Below are 26,869 nucleotides of genomic sequence, written 5' to 3'. Positions count from 1 at the left end.
CTCCCCGCTGTTCCTGATGTTTCGGCCACTTCACTTTGCAACGCAAGAGAAAAAAAAACACATGCAGATTGAAAGGGATAAAGGGAAAAAATATTAACTTCGCTAACCGTGAAGCAAACCGAGAACAATGCTACTGGCTCCTTCAAGTAATCGACAAGGAATTCCGCTTCCTTATTGTCAAAAAACTCGGATAGCCAATTTTCACAGGCCTCTTTTGTGGCTAACTTCTGACTACCTAGCTCGTTCGCCATGGACAAAAACAGGTGGTAGTCACTTGGTGCAAGGTCCGGACTATACGGCGGATGCAAAAGAATCTCCCATCCGAGCTCCCGGAGCTTCTGGCGCGTCACCAAAGAAGTGTGTGGCCTGGTGTTGTCCTGATGGAAGACAATGCGGCCTCTGTTTATCAAAGATGGCCTCTTCTTCATGAGTGCTACCTTCAAGCGGTCCAGTTGTTGGCAGTACAGGTCCGAATTGAGCGTTTGGCCATAGGGAAGCAGCTCATAATAGATTATTCCTTGACAATCCCACCAAACACACAGCAGAACCTTCCTGGCCGTTAATGAGGGCTTGGCCACCGTCTGAGCCGCTTCAGCGGGCTTCGACCACGACCGTTTGCGCTTCACGTTGTCGTAAGTGACCCACTTTTCATCGCCAGTCACCATCCGCTTCAGAAACGGGTCGATTATGTTGCGATTCAGCAGCGATTCACATGCGTCGATACGGTCAAAGATGTTTTTTTGCGTCAACGTGTGTGGCACCCATACATCGAGCTTCTTTGTGAATCCAAGCTTCTTCAAATGGTTAATAACGGTTTGATGACTTATCCCCAGCTCTTGGCCGATGCTACGGCTGCTACTATGCCGGTCTTTCTCGGCTAATTCAGCGATTTTGTCGCATTTTTCGACGACAGGCCTTCCGAAGCGTGGCGCATCTTCGACGACCTCTACACCAGAACGAAAACGTTGAAACCATCGTTGTGCGGTGGAAATGGAAACTGTATCGGGTCCATAAACTGCACATATTTTATTGGCAGCTTGAGATGCATTTTTGCCTTTGTCATAGTAGTACTGTAAAATATATCGGATTTTCTCTTTATTTTGCTCCATATTTGCGACACTATAACTCACGAACGACTTATCCAAACAAAACACTGTCAAGGACTATATTATAGCGCGCATAAATACCTTTCCAACAAGCTATAGTATGACTCGATACAATGAATACAACTAGAACTACGCGCTTACAACGACACCTCGCGGAAATACTGCAGGACTTTTTTGACAGCCTAATAAATAACTGAAAAATAAATTTAAAAAAACCATTGAAACCTAAATCAATTTCATTTATCAAATACAAGAAAAGTAAAACATTTTCTTGACATCAATCAAACCAATTAATAGAAATGATAAATGGAAACATAACCTTTCCGCTTCGTGAGGCCCCTTTTTCGACCTGGATTGTTCGTTGGAAAAGGTGTTTTGCTTCAGAAGGAGTCTATTTTGAAGGCTATAATACAAAATTTAGATGATAAATAAAACATTTTCTTTAAAAACACAAATTCCCGGTATATATTTGAGAGAATGTTCTTTAATTATATATTTAAAAAAAGAATAGATAAACAGAAATGAATGCATTTTCTAATCATAAAAATCACAGCAGGAATTGGTAACCCGTATCCATCAACCCATAACCATGGGTCTATCGCTAACGATCTGAATCAATCTTTTATCACTTGGAGCCTGAAATCAATCAAGCAGAAAGCAGGAAAAAACAGCAGAAAATGTGATTCACTCAGCTAACTCACTTCTAACCTCAAAGTTATTTTACTTCAGAGAAATATCTCAAATGAGCCATGACCCGACCAGAAACATCCAAACGAATTTCAAAGTTTAGTGGCTCTCCTTTCTGGACTGGACACGCTTTTCCCGCCTCCCGCCAACGCAAACAACAAAACCAAAACTTTTGGCGGGCAGGGAATCGGTGCTGTTTGTTAGATTTTCCACCCAATGGGCACGAGATAGCAGGCACGCAAGCAAATTGATTCAACCATGTGTGGTTACTTTCCGACCGAAAGGCTTAAACCGGAACCGGAAGTCGTGGAAGCGTGAAGCACTGCTTTGAAAACGTGCTGGAGGAGGGAGGTAGGAGAAAGAAAATAAAATGAAAGGTCGATGTGATCCTTTTCAATCTGCATGTTTTTTTGTCAGAAATTAAGGAACAGAGGCTACGAAGTTCTAACGAAACAGTAAATGTAATACTTACACGAGCAGACAACGGACGAATTACCTAAAAAGATCAGAAAAAGGTGAATTAGATGCGATGTTTGGAATCTTCGATAAGATAATTATCTACTGCGTAAATTTAGTATAGCATTGCCCCCAAATTAGGGTTAGTTTTTTTATTCCCCTAATCCGAGCACACATATTCGTATAACCCTCTTAAATTTAGATTATACCGTTTGGTAGACTGTAGTGAAACTTTTGTGTAAACACAAACATATCATTTCCTGATAATGTCGTATTTGGTCCCCATTCACCGAACCAGGCAGAAGGTTGGACGAAACTTTGGCTTCCCCTTTTCGCCAAGACTGCCGGAATAAAGTTTTCCTCGTATTTGTCTATTTCATTTCCCAGCCCTCCGCAAACAGAGAGGATGGAGAACAGGAAAAAAATATTGAATAAGTTTTCCCCACTCGCACTCTCCATTAGTGTCAACGGGTATATCCTCAATTAATTTTCCTTTCGTTTCGCCATAAAATGTGGCATCAGCCTTTTTTCCGCCCACTTTCGTACGCTTATCGAGCGCGGTTTCCCCTCGCTGACACATATTGCGCAGTGCCACTTCCGTCAGGTGACGATGTGTTTTGTAAATAAAAGTTCGGATTCTGTGAAATGGTCATTTCCCCCGGTCAAACAGTGACCAGTTTCGACGCAAACTTTTTCAATTAAAAGTCTTCGATTCCGAGGAAATTGGTTTGATAACATGAGAGCATGTGAAAATTGGAACATTTTAACCAACGAGTGAAATTTATCGAAATATACAGTTGACAACTGTAATCATTTTCGATCTCTTTTCATCTATTCGTTACCTGGAAAGACACTATTAAACCGGCAGCTGTTTTTCGTCGCGGAAACTTATCCCTTAAATGTCGACAACGAACTTTTCACATCTGAAAGTTTAATGTATTTCCTCGGGCTAAAAATATGGAAATGAACTGCAAACAGTGAAATCACTACCAAAAGGTAGTTCTAGTAAGGTTGCATTGTTGCACTGCTATTTTCTACCGGAGTTCAGCAAAGTCCAAACGTGTATAAACGAAACTTCACAAACAATTCGACCGGAGGCAGTTGCAAATGGTGGTTGGCAGTATTTATGTCGACAGCCCGAACAACTCTTAGGTCATCGCAGAAGCAGGAGTGGAATGCAAGAACAAATGAAAATGAAAAAAAAATGAAAAAAAGCGAACCGAGAATGCAAATGCACATTTAGGAAAAGTTTTCCGCCGAACTGCTGGAAGCCACTGATGGTAACTTTTGCGAAGCCCTTCGAGAATATATGTGGTGACTGGGTATGAGAGATTTTATTTTGTAATTTGCTGTGTTGGTGAATTGTATGTCTACTTTCGTAATGATTACATAAAAAAAGGTAACTCAATTATACACAAACGGTTGCACTATTGTTATGTAAATTATAAAAAAAAAAACAATCAGTATGAGATGAAGGTGCTCCCAATGTTCGTAATGGTTCAATACTGTTTTATACCGATGGGTCGAAAATTGGTAATAGAACAGATGCTGGAGTGTATGATCCCATAATAAAGATTTCTGTAGCCATTGGGAACTGGCCAACAGTTTCTCAGGCAAAAGTTGCTGCAATAATAAAATGTATAAATGTCTGCCTCAAAAAAAATTATAGACATGCTAGCATTTGCATCTTCTCAGACAGACAAGCGGCACTTAAAGACCTCAATGCTTTCATGTGCAAATTTTCTGGGAATGCATTTGCCTTTTATGGCAACTAAGTATCTGATATTCGGTATAGCTGTACTGGATTCCTGGCCATTTCGCTATAATTAACAAGCAGATGATGAACTCGCAAGACGTGGCTCAAGCTCACCCTTCACTGGTCCAGAACCGTTATGTGGAATTTCTGATTGTGTGTTGAAGAGTGGGCTGAAGTAATGGGAAAACCGGGAAGTGACGGCCCACTGGATGGCTGTACAACTTAACTAGTCAAAAAAATGTATCAAGCCGAGTATTAAAATTACTCAACAATTGCTGAGTTTTAATAAGAAAGACAGCACATTCACTGGCCTTATGTATGTATGACACTGTCCGAGTGAATAACATCTCAAAAACATAGGTTTAGTGCAAGATGATATTCGTCACTTTTGTAATGCCGAAAGCGAAACCTCGGAATATGTGCTCTGTAATTGCGGAGTTCTAACAAGACGCGACTTCAATACCTTGATACGGCTATTCTGGAGCCCAAGGAAGTTTTGGTCTGTGTCGCCGATCAGGATTATAAATTTCATCGGACAGATTATTCCTGATTAGCACCTATCTCGCTATAGCTTTCAGTCTACTTCTTCATCAATAAGCAGTAGATAAGCTTGAAGCGGTTGGACACACTACAATAGTTCAAAATAATGGACGCAGTGATTCAAACCCAACAAGGGAAAAAAATTGCAATAAACGCATCTCGGTAAAACCTCATTGGTTACGATAACGCCACTGCGCAATAGGATATTTATTCTAAATGAAAAACTTAATATTCGTTCAAACTTTTTATTTTAAAATGTGTTTATTTCTTTCTTACATTTAACACACTATTTGCACCATGTCATATGCTGTTGAGTGCCACGGTTTTGTAGCGATTGGATGGGATGAACATTTTTAAAGGTATTAAGTCCATAGTTTCGTAATGGTAGGTATTTCTGTTCGAAAGAGAATGCTTGTGAACTTATATGCTTATATTTTTTACCTTTAATATCATATGTCATACTCTCAGTCACCGATGACTGACACTGAGTTTTCGTTCAGGCCGCGTCAATCACCGGTGACTGACGTGGCAGTCTACGTGTTAATTTTGTATTTCCTAATAAAGAGCAAGCTGGCCGGATATCCGATATCTGGTATCCGGCCAAACCACTATCCGTTTCATCACTAATATTAATGTGTTCGTGAAAAGTGCCTCCAAATCATCACCAGCGCTATGGAAAATATTGTATAAGGTATCAAATAAGAAAAATTAAGTAATTTTTTTTTTGAATCCCTATATGGTTGACTATAAGAGCTGTAGTCAAAAACGTAGTTTTTCTTTTTTTCACGCCATACTTAACAGGCTTGGAAATGAAAATTCGAGAAAATACTCAAAGTACGTCTATTATGGTGTACCGCGACGTGTGTTTTGAATTTTTTTTATGCCAAATGTCTTAAACGAAACATCGAGATCTACTGTCATCCCGATTTTTTTTTTCTAATTTATTCAAGCTAATATTTTGCATAGGGTATTTTATCGTTCAAATCAACCTTTCGCAGAAGGTTCCGAATGAAAAATCAAGATAACTATTTTTATTGGCACCTTTTTTTTATCTCATTTATTTAAATTTTATTTAAAATGCTCATTAGCATTTTAGCTGTAACAGAGCCGGGTTTTAATCGTGTACATGTACATATGTTTTATGTTTCTATAAATTGTTAATTACACAGTAGTTAGTAGTAGACATTTAGGCGTTAAGTTTTCTGTTCCATTACATTATGATAAATTACACAGTAGTAGCCATTTAGGCGTAAGGGTATTCTTTCTGTTCATCCATTGTTCAGCAGACCGAACAGCGGAGACAGTTGATATTGATCATTGTTGAGTTATTTATAGAACAGCAGCCCGATGTGTCTTGCAGAGCAGAGCAGTTATATGGATGAATCGATCTTATTTCGACCGTGGATCCATCGCTGATGATGGTTGCGTGGACGTAGTTATTCTATAACAACACAAAGATGGTCAATTGAGGGCCCTGAGTTTGAACTCACGATCGATCGCTTGATAAGCGAACGCGTAACTAAGTTGCTACGAAGACCCCCTTATTGGCACCTAAAACCAATGTTTTGCCTCGTATTCCGAAAAAATAAGTCCCAGGATGTCGTTTTTTGACAAAAAAAATTCTGGATGACAGTAGATCTTGATGTTTCATGCAACTTTAGGACATTTGCCATCATTTTTTTTTTTTTGAAAATCCCGATTTCCATAACGCCTAAAAGCCATAAAAGATTATCTCAGACACAATTCTCGTTCAAGTTCACTCCTAAATCAGACAATTCCTCTCTCGAGTTTTGCTCTTATCAGCACATTCGGCGATCCATTCATATTTATATAGATAGAAGACGATAGTGGAGTAGGAGTGCGTTTTATCACATTAAAATCCATTTCCATTTTCGAACGAAAATAAATTTCGTTAGCGCAAACATTTGTGTTTCATTTGTATGGAAGCCTCCCCTTGATGAGGGGGAAGGAGTGTCGAACCGTTATAGAAACGTTTATCAATCTCTAAAACCTCTATATGCCAAATTTGCTTGATTAGTTCTTGAGTTATTCAGAAAACCCCCCCACCCCCTTTAGAGAGGGGGAGGAGTGTCAAACCACCATAGAAACATTTATTGCATCCTAAAACCTCCACATGCTAAATTTGGTTTGGTTTGCTTGATTAATTTTCAAGTGATGCAGAAATTTGTGTTTTATTTGTATGGCAGCCCCCCCCTTAGAGAGGGGGGAGGAATGTCTAACCTCCATAGAAACATTTACTGCATCCTAAAACCTCCACATGCTAAATTTGGCTTGGTTTGCTTGATTAGTTTTTGAGTAATGCAGAAATTTGTGTTTCATTTGTATGGCAGCCCCACCTCAGAGAGGGGGGGGGGGATGTCTAACCACCACAGAAACATTTATTCCATCCTAAAATCCCACATGCCAAATTTGGTTTCGTTTGCTTGATTAATTTTTGAGTAATGCAGAAATTTGTGTTTCATTTGTATGGCAGCCCCCCTTTAGAGAGAGGGGAGGAGTGTCTAACCACCATAGAAACATTTATTGCATCCTAAAACCTCCACATGCAAAATTTGGTTTGGTTTGCTTGATTAGCTTTTGGGTAATGCAGAAATTTGTGTTTCATTTGTATGGCAGCACACCCCCCCCCCCTTAGAGAGGGGGGGAGGAATGTCTAACCACCATAGAAACATTTATTGCATCCTAAAACCTCTACATGCAAAATTTGGTTTGGTTTGCTTGATTAGCTTTTGGGTAATGCAGAAATTTGTGTTTCATTTGTATGGCAGCCCCCCCCCCTTAGAGAGGGGGGAGGAATGTCTAACCACCATAGAAACATTTATTGCATCCTAAAACCTCTACATGCCAAATTTGGTTTTGTTTGTTTGATTAATTTTCGAGTAATGTAGAAATTTGTGTTTCATTTGTATGGCAGCCCGCCTTTAGAGAGGGGGAGGAGTGTCTAACCACCATAGAAACATTTATTGCATCCTAAAACCCCCACATGCTAAATTTGGTTTGGTTTGCTTGATTAGTTTTTGAGTAATGCAGAAATTTGTGTTTCATTTCTATGGACCCGAAAACGTTCATTTTTTATTATTACAGAGTCAGTTTGTAACTAAGCGATTTTCAAAAACGAATTCGCTATATGAAACGTTCTGAACTACATGTATAAAAAGTGCATAGGACACCGAACCAGAATGAGACGCAAAATCCCACCGCGAAAAACCCACTGCCCGGAAACTCCACAAGCATCTGCTCGTGTTGCACCGTAATGGATGATAAAGCCTTCGTCAAGTTTGACTTCCGTGAACTTCCTGGGCAGGAATATTACGTCGATAATAATTACTCTTTTGTATTTCATTATGAATGTTTCATGAAATATTGATCGTACAGCAAAACTAGGCAGTTTAAATATCACGAAATAAATCTGTATTAAAAAACGGAAAATGTACAGGGTGGGCCATTTAAAGTGGAAGCATCTGGCAACCCCATAACTTTTGACAGAGATGTCAGATTATCAAATGTCATACCGCGTTGGAAGCGTCATTTCAGTACAATTTTAACCATGGAACAATACACACCTAAGCAACGCGCTGAAATTGTTCAGCTGTACATTCAAAATAACTTCTCAATTGTGTTAACTAAACGTGCGTGGAAAAATAAAAATAAAGTTAAAACATCGCCTGGAGACAACACTATACGTCGATTATATGCCAAATTTATATCGTCTGGTAGTGTTGGTAATGCCAGTCATCTGTCCAGACAACGACCAAGACGTTTCGACGAGAATATTGATGCCGTTCGAGCCAGTGTTGCAGAGACTCCATCGACATCAGGTCGCCATCGTTCGCAAGAGTTAGGCATCGCTCGAACCACTCTCCGACGCATAATTCGTGTTGATTTGAAAATGTTTCCGTATAACATGCCACGACCGTAGCGGCTGCCACGACCAAATTATTGCGCGAAATGTTCCCCGGAAGATTAATATCGAAAAACGGCGATTATGACTGGCCACCGAGATCACCTGATTTGACGCCTCCTGACTTTTTTTATGGGGATATTTAAAATCCAAGGTATACACTGGTAAACCAAGGACCCTGGCTGCGCTGGAAGACAATATCCGACAAGAAATTGCTGCCATATCGGCCGAAACATTGGGCAAAGTGATGGAAAATGCCGAAAAAAGGACACATTTTGCGGTCAAGGCCAGAGGCGGTCATTTACGAGATATCATAATCAAAAAGTAGTTAGAACAAATCTCCTTGGACCAAAATAAATGAATTTCAAAAAAAAAAAATTTTAAAATTCAACTGCTTTACTTTGCTATTGCAAAAACAAATCCTTCCACTGTAAATGGCCCACCCTGTATATTATAATATAGCTCGGATTGGGGAGGAAATTTTTGAAAAAAAAAAATTATAATTCAAATATGACTTACTTCAAGAAAAAAGTAACATTTCAACGGTAAAGTGAAATTTAAGTGTCTATCATAAGTACAGTGGGGTAAAGACGCGATTTTTGAAGATTTTGTTTTTTATTTTCACCAGGAATTGTTTATATCGATATTGCAGTCAAATTAAGAAAGATAGAAGGGTGTCAAAGAACAAATTGTAGAGTGGTTAGAGAACTTCAATGATATAAACATTCAAGTTTAGTTTGAATTTTTTTGGATAAAATTAATAGTTACACATGAAAAATTACTTTAAAATTTTTCACCTCCAAAATGCTATTTAAAGCCACTAATTAAGATGTTCCACTACTATATCCTGCACTAAATTTTCTCATCTTTCAAATCATAGCAACGGTATCGTGCTTTTTAATGTAGAGCTAGTTTGAGGCAACAGAGTCCGAAACATAAAAAAAAGTTCTATAACTCTGTCATTGTTGAAATTCGAACATACGCGTAGAAAGACTTTTTTCATCAAATATGATCGTATATCGCCTCTTGAGAGATTCTGATAAAAAAAATTGTGAGAAAGGTGTTTTCTGGCTTTAAGGAGATGAATCAAAAATTATTTTTTTCTTTAATTTTCAATAAACGAGAAATATAGAAATATAAAAACGAATAAAAATAATATAAATATTTTTTTCGACTCCGTTATATACAGGATTCTATTCGATATGTTTTATTTATGTTTTTGTGCGGGGGATAGAGACAGCACAAAAATCGCACTAAATAGATCGTTCTAAACTTCACCAATAGCTTTAAAAAGCAGTGTTCGCTACACAATTTGAAAAATAAAATCCATTAGTGATCAACATTCGATTTACTTTTTTCACTTTGATAAGCGGCCAACTCGCTTGCGCATATCATAAAATCAACTCTTTGCTGCGTTCAATAAGCTCCTACTGACATCTTGAAATAAACAAAACAAAACATGAGAATGGGAATTAGCTGACACAGTCCCTACATAGAGCGATGAAATACATTTCATTGATAGAAAAATATGACTACATTTTTTTCAAAAACCGCACATAAAAAAAAAATCACTAATTTTTTTATGCTGACTGCATATAATCGAGTCCGCCCTGTACTCCCTAGTGTCATTCAGTATGTTCTTTGTGAAATATCGCTGGTTTAGGTCAATCACGGAGAGCAACTACGAAATGTACACCTCAAGCTCAAGCTCATTTGGAGTTTCAATAGAAGCTTCAAAAAAGTTCTCAAGTACAGTGTAACGTTCCCAATAAACTCTGGAGAAACTAATGGTTGCAAATAGTAGATAATCTCATTGAGCCATTTGTGCTAACTGTAAGATCTTTACAGCACTCGTACGAAGAAAAAAATAACATATAAATGCCAATGTGGAGAATTAATAAATAATTAGGAATCGATTGAGTCCACTTTTAAGCAAATTTAAGCATCGATTGTTGGAAAAATTATCATCCGTAACTGAAGAAGAACAATATTTGCTTAAGCTATGCTTGTACAACTTCGTTCCATCCGAAATAAACCGGCAGTAGATAAACATTACATTTACATCAAAGCTAGTGGAAACAGATTGGGAATTGCAAATACCACACTGCTCCAAAGTAAACGTGCCAACAAAACAGACCATTTCCATAATATGTCGGCAAAAGAACATTTTGATTGCAACCAGTGAGGCAAACCCAATTCAAAACACATTTCCATTTCCAGGAAAATTGACCAGATTTTCCGAACATGTTCAATTGATCACCTTCGGGCACGGAGTACGCCATCTCGAAACCAAACACATGCTAACCATAAACTCTATGCATCATAGCAGCATGATGATGGGTTTGGTCTGACCACTTCATCTCCGTTCTTTCTCAATTCGCCAACGAAAACATCTCTTTTCTGGGTCATGGTTCGAAAGTCAACAATTTTCTACCCTGCCCCGGACCTCCGCTCCTGCTGTTAGTCAAGTTGATGGTGTCTTCGAACGATGCTGCTGCTGCTGACTGACAAGTTTTCCCTCCCAGAGTTTCTCCGGAGCATTTCGTTAGCTGCAATCGTTGCGTCCAAGTGATCATCCGCGTCGAGTATAAACATTTTGAACCTCGGGAGGTGCATGCTGTATACAGGGAAAATATGGCAAAAGGCACTTGTCTGCTCTGGCCGGGTTGAGCAAGGGGCAAGCGTTGCCGACGAGGGGGCGCGAAACGTGCGTGGGACTGATTGATAAATGATGATAATGGGTTTTCTCGCTCCCGGCTATAAACAATATATAGTGACGGTGTCTGGACGTTATCTGCCTGTATTTCTTATTTTCCACTGACAAGGATGAGCCTGGGGACTAGGTTAAACACTCTGATATCATAAATCACAACCCCCCGGGAAGAGAAAGGGGAGAATGAAGACCGTCTGTGGCACTTTCGATTCCCCACAATGTATTTTTTTTCGGTGTTTTGTCTTGAGGATAAAAACAAGCAAAACAGCTTAAAGTGAGCAGACGAAAAATGAAGGAAGCAATTTTTTATAAATTCTCGGTTTGTTCTAGGAAGTGCGACGATAACAGACATTTTTAGTGATTGTACCATCGGCAACAGCAGCAGCCAGGATGGAACTGTCGCATTTTGTCTGAGATAGGGACCGCATGGTGATTTATTGGCTGTCAATCAAATGCTTCCGATTTTCCGCTTGGAAGGTTTCATTTGGGTCAATGCGGAAGTGGTTTATTCAATTATTGTAATAGTAGAGGCGTGTAGGCGTTCGATTATTCCCCTGGCGTGAGTTGAATGTGCCGTTGTGGATGTTAAAGTAAGATGCTGTCTTCATAATGATCTCGGGCAAATTATGTACAGATGAATAGCAGTTGTGGTTCAAACTTGTGAATAATTGACTACGTTGATAGCGAGGTTGGTAATTATTGACAAAAACTAGATTGAGCCAGATATGAACATATGTGCATGTGACTTTTATTGTCTTCACGTTCTAAATAAGTTAATCCTCTAAAGTAAACTTACAATTTACACGGTTCGGTTTCGCACGAATGCGTCTGCAACGAGTATTTATTATTAATTGAAGGGTGTGTCACATCAAATTGCATCACGGAAAAAACGCTGTAGAAATTTAATTTTTAGGAATTATATCTTCAGCTTTCGCTTATAATCAGATAAGAGTGTATAGATCACGTTGGCCATGCTTCACTGTCAATTTTTCGTAAATTTGGATAAATGTCGTCGAACGAAAAAGAGCGTCGTGAATTAATCCTGCGCACTCATTTCGAGAATCCGGAGTTGTCAAATCGGGACATCAGTAAGATGCTGGGAATCGTTCAATCCACGGTCAGCAGAGTACTAAAACGATACTTCGAGAACCTAACCATCGACCAGAAGGCGAAGAACGGCAAAAATGGATGCTCCGTCAGTGAAAAAGATCACAAGCGCGTAGTTAAGCAGTTTAGACGTGATCCGAGAAGTTCGGTCCGGGATGTCGCCAATAAGCTGAATTTGTCAAGTTCATTCGTCCAGCGGACCAAGCAGCGGGAGGGCCTGCGTACATACAAGGTTCAGAAGGCTCTTAACCGCGACGAAAGGCAAAACATGGTGGGGAAGACGCGAGCCCGGAAGCTGTACACCGAAATGCTGACGAAGCCGCATTGCCTGGTAATGGACGACGAAACCTACGTCAAAGCGGTCTTTCGTCAGCTGCCGGGCCTGTTGTTCTTCTCCGCAGAGGACAAATTCAGCGTTCCGGAGGAGATTCGCAAGCAGAAACTATCCAAGTTTGCCAAAAAGTACATGGTGTGGCAAGCGATCTGTTCTTGCGGAAAGCGGAGCGCCCCCTTCGTGATGACCGGCACAGTAAACGGGCAGGTTTACTTAAGGAGTGCCTACAGAAGCGCTTACTACCACTATTGAAGCAGCACGAGGGCCCGACCATCTTCTGGCCGGATCTCGCTTCGTGCCACTATTCAAAGGACGTGTTGGAGTGGTACGAAGCCAACGGGGTCACCTTCGTGCCAAAGGAAATGAACCCGCCCAACGCGTCGGAGCTTCGCCCAATAGAGAAATATTGGGCGATTATGAAGCAGGCCCTCCGGAAGAACCCAAAAGTTGTCAAATCGGAGGCGGACTTCAAGAGAAAATGGATTTCTGTTAAAAAAAAACTACAACCTGACGTTGTACAGAACCTTATGGACGGGGTAAAAAGGAAGGTGCGAGCATACGGGCTTGGGCTCGAAGTATGAATAAAAAGAAAATACCAAAAGTTGTTTAATAGTTTTTATTTTACTGTCTAAAATTTTCAAAAGGATCGGTCTACTGGGCGAATTTCTACAGCGTTTTTTCCGTGATGCAATTTGATGCGACACACCATTTAATTAGTCTTTGCTGATTGTTGTATAACATACATTTCAACAACACTCTCTTCAACTAGTTGCCTTGATAGCGAGATTAGAAGTAGGAATATAGACAATTAATTAAATCAACTTGGCCTGAATGTCACTTTCAATGCTGTTATTATGACATACAAATATTCATATATAGTTTGAATCAAACAATCAAAAATGGTTTTTATTGTTCACCATTTGGTGTATACAGAATCATCAAATCTATATATTTTTATATTTCAAACCTGAAAATGAACGAATTACCGCTTAACAATTAAATTCATTACAGCCTCAACAAAATAACTGAGGAACATAGCTTTCGCTTCACCATTGTCGTACATTTTTCACGCGAAAAATGTTTATTCGTTTCAACGATTCGAAATTGCACTTGTCTGGAGCTTCGCGCATATGTCGCAAATGTTCGTGTCTCGTAGTGTCCTCACAGCAGTAGTATGGTTCTTCTAGAAACCATACCACCAGCGCTCAATTTCGGTAAGATGTTTTATTCATCCATTTTCCGGCGAACGTCGGATGTGGCACGTATCGATTATAAACTGTATTGATTTGGTTCGGGGTGGGAAAAAGTATTGCCATTACGCTGCCGAAGAGGGGAAACAAGTGATAGCTGAGGACCACACCACGAGTGGGCGATTAGAAGATGAAAGTGACACTTTCCAAACTTTTGCGGTGAAAGATTCACGAACCGAGTGGCCCCAGCTGCAAGCTGTTTGGTCTCAATGTTGCTCTCCGTTTCGGTTGAAGTATTGTGTGCATCCAAGTGTGAATAATAAAATAATAAACTTTAGCTGGTTCCGATGGCGAATTTTCTACGAGGGAGGAAGGCCGAGCTGCTTCCGGAGGGGTAATGATGAATGGAGTTCAGATAGTTGGAAGCGATGATGATGGAAATTGGTCCCAAGTCAGCAAGTTTTACGCAACAGATGTTTGCAAGATCGACTCCAAATGTCGATACGGGCAGTGACAAAGTTTTAACTCACTTTCGCAGTGTCACAACATTAACCCACTTGCGATTAAACTTATTCAATCAACTCATCCGGCGGAGATCGGGCTGTCAATATCCGTGATACGCTTTCCAGTCACTACACCATTGGGAGTTCATTTGCTCATAATGGTTTGCAAATTAGATTATTAAGCGTCCATCGAACATAAACTTTAATACAGTTCACTTCTCTTGGAAATATATAACTTAAAGAACTGTTAACTAGTTTCATCGTTTTTTTTATCGGTTTAGGATTGATTCATCCGTTTAGTTATGTACTGTCTCAATAACAATGCTGAATCTAAAGATGGAATTCATGGTTTGAATGGATGTAACATAAAGTGCTCATGGTTGAATAGTTGACGAATGCGGCGAAATGAACAAAATTGATTTACTATTTGCTCGGGGTTAGTTCCAAACACAGTCACATACATACTTTTTAAACATTTAATAGCTTTCCCCCTAGCTTTCTTTCGCTTATCCTACATACAAGAGAATGGACAAGAAGAGGTAACTAACTACCTTACCTAACTTATACTAAGTGTCTGGTCAAAATTGGGCATGCAAATAATGTACAAAATCATAGTGAATTTTCGATTTCATGAAGAATTCGCACAAGAGTTTCATGGTTTGCAAGAATATCTCGAACTGGTTGAATAGTAGTTCCGGTCAGGACGTTGTTTCGATCTTCCTCTAAATGTTCGCATTCCCAGACGAGATGATCAATAACAGCGTATCCCTTACCGCACTCGCATTGATTCGAATCGAGATGTTGGTTCTGAAAAGATGACCGTTTTGACTAATATTTTTTGTTAACATCCGTGTAGAAATGATCTTATCATACCAAGTTTTGGGTTGACGATACACCCGAACTAGCGTTCCAGCTGCCATACATGGAAAACAAATTTCTGCATAACTCGAAAACTAATTAAGCATAAGGAGCAAAATTTGGCATGGGAAGGTTTTAGGAGACAAGAAACGTTTCTTAAGTGGTTTGACACTCCTCCCCCTCTCTATAGGGAACAAACAGACAAAGGAATCACAAACTTCTGCATAACTTGAGTACTAATAAAGCAAATAGAGCCAAATTTGGAATGTGAGGGTTTTTTGGTACGAGAAATGTTTCTATAATGGTATGACACCCCTCCCTTCTCTGAATGGAGAGGGTTCCATGAAAATAATACACATATTCCAACCAAACATGACAATTAAAAATTTTCGGAAAACTCTCAAGGAAAATGGGAAAATTCGAAAAATTTCAATTCGCATGTATTCTACAGTTACATCGTTACAAGTGCTGTTAGTCCATTTGGTGTTTGTTCGAAACTGGAAATGGATTATAATGTGATGAAACGCACTCCTATATCTTCTTCTATTTATACAAAAAAAAAGGATCGTCGAATGTGTTGATAAGAGTAGAACTCGAGGAAGGTCCGATTTAGGGCTGTCTTTATTCTATCATATTTTCTGTATAAAACATTTATTCCATGTAACGGAGAAACATGTTATTTGCAATTGGTTGAAAAATCTTGAACGAGAATTGTGTTGATGAGTTTTGTTAGAAATACTAGGAATTTTATAGTAAAAGGTAAATTCAATGGGTCGATTAGTCAATTAGTCAATCAATGAACAATGATTGACAATGAACAATGAACAGTTCTGCGATTAGACCCATGAACTTGCTCATAGTAAGAAAACGTGAATGTTTGAAGGTATTGATAACAAAAAACTAATTTTGGGCGGGACGAAGTTTGCCGGGTCGCTAGTCTAAATATATAAAAATGGATTTCTGTCTGTCTGTCCGTCTGCCTATCTGATTCTTATGGACTCGGAAACTACTGAACCGATCGACATGAAAATTGGTATGCAGGGGTTTTCGAGCCGAGGTAGGTTTTCATGATAGTTTGAAACTCTCTCTAAGGGGGGGGGGGATGGTGGCGGCCATACAAATGAAACACAAATTTCTACATTACTCGAGATTTAATCAAGCAAATGAAACGAAATTTGGCATGTGGTAAGATACTCCCCCCCCCCTCTCTTAGGGGGGGGGGCTGCCATACAAATGAACATAAATTTCTGCATTACTCGGGAATTGATCAAGCAAATGAAACCAAATTATGCATATGGAGGTTTTAGGGTGCAATAAATGTTCCTATGATGGTTAGACTCCCCACTCCCTTCTTTAAGGGGGGGCTGCCATACAAATGAACACAAATTTCTGCATTACTCGGGAATTGATCCAGCAAATGAAACCAAATTATGCGTATGGAGGTTTTAGGGTGCAATAAACGTTTTCACTGTGGTTAGACTCTCCACCCCCCTCTCTAAGGGGGAGCTGAAATGAAACAAATGAAAGACAAATTTCTGCATAACTCGAAAACTAATCAAGAAAATGCCAAATTTGGCGTGCGAAGATTTTAGGGGACACAAAACGTTTCTATGGTGAATAGACACTCCCCCCTTCTCTCTGAGGGGCAGGGTGACTGCCATACAAATGACGCATACATTTCCGCATAATTCAAGGACTAATCAAGCAAATGGAACTAAATTTAGCATGTGGAGGTTTTATGGGAAAGAAACATTTCTAAGGTGGTTCGACACTCCTCCCCCCTCTCAAAGGGGGGGGGGTCTCCTACACAAATGAAACACAAATTTATGCATAACTCGAGAATTAATCAAGCAAACGAAACCAAATTTGACACATGGAGATTTTAGGATGGAATAACTGTTTCTATGGTGGTTAGACACTTCTCCCCCCTCTCTAACGGGAGAAGAGGGGAGAGGTCTGTCTTTATTCTATCATATTTTCTGTATCGAACATTTATTCCATGTAACGGATAAACATGTTATTTGCAAGTGGTTGAAAAATCTTGAACGTGAATTGTGTCTGAAAATAATCTGATATTATTATGACAAGTTTTGGTAGAAGTACTAGGAATTTTATAGTAAAAGGAAAAAGTAAAGGTTCGGTTAGAAGATCAGTCAATGAATAGTTCTTCGATTGGACTCATGAACTTGCGCTTAGTAAGAAAACGTCAATGTTTGAAGGTATTGATAACAAAAAACTAATTTTGCGCGGGACGAAGTTTGCCGGGTCAGCTAGTTACAAATAAAATATAAAAAAATGTACATGGAACGAACGCATAAAGATGGGATGCACACATATTAAAGCATTAACTCTCATGTTTTGGGATATTTTACGAACAGATGAAGAGAACAAAATATCGGAAAGAGATAAAAAATCAATTTCTTTCTATTTTTTCAAAGATTATATGAACTTACACTTTCTTTTGCTGATATCTAACTTAATAGCAAATCCAATCACCCATATAAACCAGATTTCATTTGATTCCTATAACGTTCCTGTAGGATATTTCAATACAGAGATATTTTTGTGTTAATGGAAAATGGAGAAATTATTTGATGATTAATTGTTCAATAAATAATAATAAGCACTTTTTTAAAATCGATGCAAAAATTTCTAATATGTTTTTCTCCACCAATGTAACAAATTATCATTGTACCTTTATTGGTGTTTTCAAAAGTACCTTTCGATTTGCGATGCGATCATTGTTTATCGAACAAAAGAATTATCAAAAACGAAGGGGAAATTTTTCATTCAAACAACAATATACCTGTATTGATAGGTCCTACAGGAACGTTATAGGAATCAAATGAAAGCTGGTTGATAAGGCTAATTAGATTTTCTATTGAAATAATTTTTGTTTGTATCAGCAAGAAAATGTGTTAGTCCACATAATCCATAAAAATAGAAAGAAATAGATTTTTTATTTCTTTCCGATATTTTTGTTCACTACATCTACACTTAACAAAATAAAAATTTGTTCGTCAAATATTCCAAAACTTGAGAGTTTAAGCTTTATTCTAAGTACAAAAAATTGTATTTCATTTTTAATGAAAAAAAATGGCAATTACTTTTCGAGCAACTCCACAGTTACAATTTCCCAATAATGATGATGTTGGTGGTTAGCCCAAACATACAATCATGGGCAGGTGAAGTGTTATTTTTTTTTGTTTAAGCTTCTTTTGTTCTCACCTCACTTTTCAGCCACAAGGCTGTGTGCCTTATCGTATCACACTGATGGGAATTGGGAACGATCCAAACGACCGTTTGAAAAAGAAAGGAGAAAGTTTTGGAAGATAATTTTCAGTGAGAGAATAATAGCACACTTCATAATGCGCTTAAGCAAGAATGGTTGTTCAACGTCATGGATTAGAACTTTTGTGAAATCGTTGGAAAAAATGCAAACTTATGATGTCGTGGAGAAAGTATTTTCCGGTGGGGACCTACGACGGGTTATCAGGATACGGGATGTGTAGAATTGGATCAGCGAGAGTAAATGAAACCAATTGTTTTCGACATTTCATGACTTTCGTGATATTCGTGTTCGTTTTAATTGAAAATATTATACGAATGTTGTCTTTCTAGAACGACAAATATAAATCAGGTATAAATCAGGAATTCCATTCAAATTCAGAAGCTTACTAGTGAACAGAAAGGATACTTCTGAAGGTCACCAGTTCAACATGAACAAATACATAAAAATCGGATATTAAAAAATATGTAAGTATTATAAGTCATTGATAGGTGACATTTTGAAAATGTCAAAATTATTAGGTGAACAAGTTTCTTCGATAAAAAATCATTCGTTTGGAACATAAAACTAACTACTTCTTTATTCAAAGTATGCTCCATCGGGAATAAACAATACACAGATTCCACGCTGGTAGAATTCTGGTTGTTGTGAAGTTTTCGAGCCAATGTTTTATTTCATAAGATCGGAACCGCTCTTCAGAAAGGGCTGACATCATGGACTGAAACCAGAAGTGATCTGAGCGAGCAATGTCTGGGGAATGTGGCGTAACAGATAACCTCTCCCAATTCACTCTTCCAAGATGGCTCTTCACAGATCCATGAACATGTTGCCTGGAATTGTCGTGCTATAAAATTGCCTTGTCGTGTCTATTCTTCTATTACGGTAGTTTTTCCTCCAGAGATTGAACTGTTTGAACGTATTGATTATTGCGATACCGTTTAGGGTTCAGAGATCGAACGGTAGGTGCTACCAATTGTGTGTCTTGAATTTTTTCGGTGGTTTTTGGTATTGTTTCTCATCCAAATTAAAATTATTGCAACTGAATCGTTTAAACCACCTTTCCCACATGGAAATGTAAGCTGTAAAAAGTTCGACGTTTTCAATTAGCTAAAAAATATTGATTGTTTACCACTCAGTCAAATGTACTTCCGAAATTTCCAAAGGGATTTCTTTTCCGTGCTCTGAGTGCTCACGACAATTACAGTTTCAAATGCGTTTTGCTTGATGGGAGACGAAAGAAGGCAATCGTTGTTGTACACCTGGGTATAAAACCCAAATAATATTTATAGATCATCTATAAAAATCTTGATAAATAAACCAGAGTAAGCATTGTAGTGCTCCCGTGGCCGAGTGGTTAACGTCACACCTAACATGCCGGGGGTTCGGGTTAACAATGGAAGCCAAGAAAGAGAAAAATCAGTACATTTAAACTTTTTTTTTATAAAGGCGAAAATGCAAGCCAGGCCGCTGAAATAGTGAATGTTGTTAATAATTTATTTTTGTTAATTTTGACGTAGAACTACGTCTTTCAGGAAGGGTACCAAATCAGAAAACAGGTCACGTTTTTATGAAATAAAATTAACGTTAATAACTATTTACACTGTGAACGAATTCTCATGATTTGTATACCAATCGAATCGGAAATTCTCTAAGATTTGTTTGATATGCTATATATTACAATTCGCCTACGCAAGTTTCAATGCGTCCACCATATAGTCCGAACCTCGCACCAGGCGTTTACCACCTTTTTCTCGCATTGTAAAATTTCCTGAGCAATAAGAAATCGGAATCAAGAGGAGATTGTAAAAATCTATCGCTAGAATTTTTCTCTATTAATTATGAGCATTATGAAGCTACCTTTAGGATGGCAACAAATTTTCCAATAAAACGGTGCATATTTGACCCAGATCGGACAATCCGAAGCATGTTATTTTTTTTAAAATTTCACCCAAAAATAATGGATTACTTTTTCCCCAAACTAATATTATTTGAATCAAAAAATCAATTGTGACGGGAAGAAGCTCGACGAGTCTGCTAGTATTTCAAGTTTGTATGAACTGTGATAATGTTAACCGAATAATTTAGTGATTGATGATTTTTAAATTTTCTTATGAACGTTTTTGAAACGTAATAAGTCTGTGAAAAAGCAACCAGCTTTTTCGTTTATCATAGCTGGTTTCACTTCGAAACCTCGTCAAAAAACATTGTAACCCTTACATTCCTCACGAACATTCATTTTCGGGTTGGGTTTACGCAATTCGCTATGCTTCTGCAACAACTACGAGCTGCTGTTTATCATAGTACAAGGCAACATCATGTAAAAAATAACAGAACACAACGGCCCAAGCAACATTAATCATTCTGCACGTTATATCGATGTCAAGTTTCTCTAATAACCCGTCGCTTGTGTAGCGAATCGACAAGCATGAAAAGTTAGCCTTTAGCACATAACATGGGCCCATCTGCAGTATTACTGCGCTGTGGAAATCATGGAAAACTTCAAGCCCGACAAAAAAAAACAGTGAACAAATTAAATTGTAATTTCGTTCTCACGTCCTTGGCGCCATTTTTGGAAAGATATTTGTACAGTATAGTTGCTGGCACTCTCACTCGGTTATTTCAGCTGCTGTTTTTTTTACCCTCCGATAGCACAAAAATGCCCAACAAAACAGCAGAATCGGAAGACATTTCTGAGCCTGTCTCACGCACTTGCGATCAGAGCACGAATAAAAGAGAAAAAAATGTTACGATAACACAAATGGCCCGTTTGCTGTCACGAAGATTCGGAATCAGCGACATTTGACATCGCGAATCGATTAGAAAACTTTTGGGGGTGGGTCTCTGTTCAAAATTTAGTTATAAATAAGAGACCACGAAATGAGGATGGAGAAGAAAGCTCCACGGATGGCACAAAATATAGCTGGGCGTAATTTTATCAGCGATATTTAGGAGGCTGGCTTCCCTTTCAAAACGTCCTGGATGTCAATTCACTTGATGAAGAAGTTTTCCGATCTGCCATCGATTGAAGGCTAATTGCGTAGCGAAAGTTGGTTAATTTTGGTTTTAAATTTTCGTACGACTGAATCGCGAAACTCTTCAGTGAGTTCTTATACTTTTAGGCGTAGCTGTGGCACTCCACAAATCATTACCACCGTCCCTCCAGATAACGACATTCCATCTGCTAGATTGCCGAATAATAACATCAATAACGTAAATAAATCTGATGATTTATAGACATCGTTATGCTAAAGATAAATAAATCAAATCTTATTAGCAATAATGTCGTTAGCTCGAGGGTTGACTACCCGATTCTTAATCCCATTGAAAGTCTGTTTATATGCGGGCAAATCGAGAGTTGAGAACCAATCGTACCGAGGTTACAAAAGTCAGAAGAAGAAATAAAAGTGTAATTCAAACCGGTTGTCCCGGTCGACCGACGTAAACCGAAAGCCACCACCACCACAAAACGATAGCGTATTTCGTGCACGTACGGATGTTTTCCTCCCGTTTATCCCTTATCTTTATTATCACAGACACGACGTGGTCCACGGTGGGACTTCCGTCTGTAGCCTGTGGCCCTACACCCAACCCGACGAAACACGTGATTGAAACATAGCTCAATCGTGCTCCGGGCGCATCTCAGAAGCCATCCATGGGAGACACTGCAGAGGAACTATTTATGGATCCGTCCCATTCGCTGTTGCGTCACTCGTGACCGTTGACGGTAATGGGTTTTGCAATGATGGCGGATTACGACAACAACGGCGGGATTTGTACAAGCAGCATGAACAGTGCATGTTGACCTAGTAAAGACCGACCCTCAGTAGCACTAAATACGTGATTTGGAGAGCAGCTTTCGGTGGGGATGAATAATAGCGGGAAACTTTCACGGACGCTCTGCTTAACGATGCCGTGAAAATCAATGAACGTAAAACATTCCGCATGGATGCCACGATGAAAATAGCATGGATTTATTTTTTCCCCACTAGGGGTGCATGATTTGATAACGATTGAACAGAATAATGTAAATAGTACAGAGTGATGAAATAATGTTTCGGATTGTGGAACGAATTTCATGTATGGATCGAAAATCGGTTTTACAATAAAAAACGTATGCATTGAAAAATTAACTATTTTCGGATGTCGATGAAAAAAAATATAATGCAATGGAACTAAGTTGGATTTTTTTTCGGTAATTGGCTGGAACCATAGCCATGGCCGAGAAAAAGATGGATGTCGGTACATTCTTCAGCTCTTTCGAGACCTTGGCGATTAGCTGCTTCTCCGTTTTGGCCACGAAATTATTGAAATACATATTCCGTTTGAGGTTCGTCAAAATAATTTCTATCAGTCCCAGCTGGATGGCTCTATGGCACGGAACGAGCAGTCTAGCTTGCTGAAATAATTTGATTCTTTCGGCTATCAGTAGGATGCCAATGAATGTATGGGAAAAAGTGTCCAACGAATTTGGAATTTCCTGCAAAATGTTGATTTCGACGAAAAAATACGCTATGCAAAATTTCAGCTTATTCGGGCTTCATTCACTAAAGTCGCAAAACGGTTAAAGTTTGAATTTTCTGGAAACCCAAAAATCGTCCAAAGATTTTGCCGTAGGACTACATCTTTCATTTCTGTACCGGGGTGTAAGTTCAACGTTTCGAAAACAAAAGAGTGACGCTGAACTGCAAAGTTTTGAACGTTAATACCATAACATTGAACTCTCGCGTAACTTTTGAAAACGTCCTAAGTAACAAATGTAAACAAATCGAGTTCATGGATTCACACTATTAGTTATCAATCATTTAATGCATTGAGAAAACAATCGTTCAAGTATCTATCCTTTTCACCTTTTTATCGCCGATACAAAAAATGACCAATGTACAGATTCGAATTTTAAGCACTCGACTGTTACTTCGGACACCACTTTCCTCTGACGCTCGATACATCCGAAGTAACAAAGCAACCAATACAACACGAAATCGCACTTCGGTCATTTTGAGTTTTTGTTATTTTCGGGTGTTGATATCGTTTTTAGTTCAATTCAACGAGTTATAACAATAATGATCTGCTTTTAGCACGAAGTGCAAGTATTTGGATCGTTGTTTAGTAGTTATTTTCAGATTCTCATCGTGCAACGTTATTTGTCCAATGTACAAAGCGGGCAGTCAAAACGTCCAATGTAACATTTTTCGCTCGAAGGCTTGAATTTCTAACTAAAATCTCATGACAACAGTTACATTTGGTTTTTCAGAGTTATTATTGACTGCTAGTGGTAAAAGTAGTGATAAAGATCGATTCCTTTTGAAACAATTCGCGGAACAATATTCCGATCTTCAACTCCGTTTTTCTCGAGTTGATGTGAATGTTACATAGGACCTTTTCAAAAGTTACGCGAGAACTACGGGCAGAAACGAATACGTCAAAATAAAGATGGCTCGAATCGGACGATTCCTTCTTCGGGTTTCGCGCTTAGCAACACATTGGTTTTTCGTTCGCTCACTTGCAAGCTTATCGGACGCATTCTTCAGTCGATTCGAAAGAGGTGTTTTTATAACATCGATTCCATTGTGTTTTTTTTCATCCGGCGCGCTTGCAAACGTGGTGAATCTCAACCAAATAACTGGTGTACGATCGAGACACTGAGGATCGAGTCAACAGATCACATATACTCATCACATACGCCACACCGCAGCGGCAAGTAGAAGTTTATTTCATTTTTTCTACTTTCTATCATTTCTTCCACTTTCTGTGCATAACAAATACCATTGTTTCGCTTGGTGTTTACGTAATCATCAAGCGTTGGCATTAGGGTGACCATCTTCATATATATTGCACTTGAACATTTGTTGGAACTTTTTTCATTTTTGAATTCAATTTAATAAAATTAGTTTGAATAACTATAATGTTCTACTGTAACTAAAATAGAAAAAAAAAATCTTATTATATTTTATTTTTATTTTTTTTTATTGCCAATAAATTCTGTTCATATCAAACAGTTGACGAAATTTATTACTATGGCTGAAGGCGGGGAGGATCCCGCAACGACGCCAATGTATATCTCTGATACGGAACCCCCCGAAGAACCGGAAGGTGAAGTAGAAATTGGAAGAAGAAAGGAAATAGAAAACGTAATTTCTGATGATGAGGAGGATAAAGAAAAACTGGATTTTCTTCAAAAAGTATACCCTGAGGGCTCCAAAGGCCCATTCATTGTGTACTTCAGACGAAAATCCAAACCCCTCAATGTTATTCGCATCTCTAAAGAGCTAACAAAAAACCTCTCCGATGTTACCGAGATTACTCGGATGGGGCCAGACAATTTACGAGTCGTCGTCTCCAGCCGGACCCAAGCAAATGATACGAGGGTCACTATTTATATTTCGGGAATAGGAACAAAAACAAATAGTTAAGCTGCGAATATATTTTTATTGTTTTTCAAAGTACTTGCCACGATGATCGATACACTTTTGCATGCGCTTAAACCAATTTTCAAAGCATTTATTCCAATCGACACGAGCCTTTTTTTTTGAGCGATTGTCAAATTATGTGGGATCCAACGTGAACATAATTTTCACAACTAAGTGTTCATGTAGACGGCGCCAGTGGTTGTATGGTTAGCGTAACAGCCTCACAATCCGATCGGCCTGGGTTCAATCCCAGCTGGCGTCGTTGGGATTTTCTGAGGCGAAGAATCTCTGGTTACGTCTTCCTTCGGAGCGGAAGTAAAAGAAGTTGGCCCGGCTCATGAGTTGTTGAGTCTGATAGGTAGGAACAGGTGGAGTCGCCTCCCTGATGTCGGTGATTGGCACTAAAGTGGCGGAAATAGGCCGACGAAAAATAAGCGAAGATAAAAAAAAAAATAAGTGTTCATGTAAAATCGCATATATGCTGGTGGAACTAATGCTTAGGGATGCCTCAATCTCACAATATTTGGACATATTTGGACGACCTTCACGAAACTCGTCGGACAGCGAACTACGACCACGATTGAATTCACTATACCAGCGATACACAGTGGTTTTTGATGGAGCTTCATCGCCAAAAGTCAAATTAAGTTGATTGACGCACTCTTGTTGTGATAATCCACGTTGAAAGTCGTAAAAAATCATCGCACGAAAATGTTCACGATTCAGTTCCATTTTTTTGCCGAGACCAAACTTTCAACTAAATATAAAATAAACAAATAGCGTCCGTATTACAAAATGTTCTGAGTACGTATATCGTCAAAAATGTCAAACTTTACGATGGAACCGTCAGATGGACTCACATGACATCAGTGTTGCCAATTCCCGAAATATAAATAGTGACCCTCGTATAACCCGTTGCGATCTTTTTGCGATTGAGTATCGCGTATACGTGCCCTGTCGTAACGTAGAAATCGACGGCGTAATCACCGAAAAGGGTTTGACCCGAAATGATGTACTCAAGGATGGAGTCGGTCGCTTCAAGAACTCTTCGCTTAAAACTGTGAAGATTCTTGCATGTGACCAACTGAAATCCGTATCTATTATAAATAATAAGAGAGTTCTCAGTTCGACAAATTCTTTTCAGGTAAGGACTCCGCCCTTCCAAACTTCGTTTCGATAGATGCGCTTCGTTTACCTGTTCGATTGTTTGTACCCCGAGTAATGTGTTGCAACAACTGCAAGCAACTTGGTCACACGGCCGTCTACTGTAGCAACAAAAAGAGTTGCGCAGATTGTGGAGAGAGTCATGATGGGACTTCTTGCGCAAAAGAGCGCAAGTGTCTTCATTGCGACGGAGCCCCCCATAATCTTTCTCAATGCACGGTGTACATACAACGAGGGGAAAAAATCAAGCGTTCCTTAAAGGAATTTTCAAAACGGACTTATGCAGAAATGCTTAAGAATTCCGTGCCTACGACGCAGGACAATCCTTACTCCATCCTGCAGAACGACGAGCCTGTCGCTGACGCTCCCAACGCGGGAAGTTCTGGTACATCGCAGGGTGCCATCAGGAAAAGGAAAATCACTACTTTTCCATCACTCCCCAGTAAGAAGTCCGAAATGTCCCAAGTTGGATTGAAACTTCGAACCGAACGTGCTGAAAATAGACCGAAGCAAGTACCTCCTGGTTTACACGGTTCTTCTACTAACCAGGGGTCCTCAGCACGTTCCGGAACAACATCCAATACGTCTGTTCCTTTTTCGCGGTCAAAGCAACAGTCACAACCTGGCTTGTTTGCGCTTTCTGACCTGGTGGACAACATTTTGAATGACAGGCATTGAAGGCATTGAAGTTGTCGCTTGCCAGACACAAATCAATGGCAAAGACCTCTGCATTGCCTCTATATATATTCCTCCCAGAACTATGGTTGGCCGCCATCAGTTTTTTGATATCATAGAGGTATTGCCGGAGCCGCGGCTAATCTTAGGTGATTTCAACTC

At 39.1% G+C, this 26,869-nt stretch overlaps 1 protein-coding gene across 4 annotated transcripts in view; it reads right to left on the bottom strand.

The window, feature by feature from the left end:
• Positions 1-26,869, bottom strand: part of LOC129780067 (connectin-like) — a 710,069-nt gene that overhangs the window by 294,369 nt on the left and 388,831 nt on the right. For 3 of the 4 annotated variants that reach the window (XM_055787971.1, XM_055787972.1, XM_055787970.1), the window contains one exon: positions 2,266-2,289. The exons of the other annotated variant lie outside the window; for it this stretch is intronic. The gene's annotated coding sequence lies outside the window, so the exon portion shown is untranslated. The remainder of the gene's footprint in view (positions 1-2,265; positions 2,290-26,869) is intronic. 4 annotated transcript variants of the gene reach the window in all.

This window comes from Toxorhynchites rutilus, chromosome 3, assembly GCF_029784135.1.
Source record: "Toxorhynchites rutilus septentrionalis strain SRP chromosome 3, ASM2978413v1, whole genome shotgun sequence".
Lineage (NCBI taxonomy): Eukaryota > Metazoa > Arthropoda > Insecta > Diptera > Culicidae > Toxorhynchites > Toxorhynchites rutilus.
This window is presented reverse-complemented; position numbering and strand designations above follow the sequence as displayed.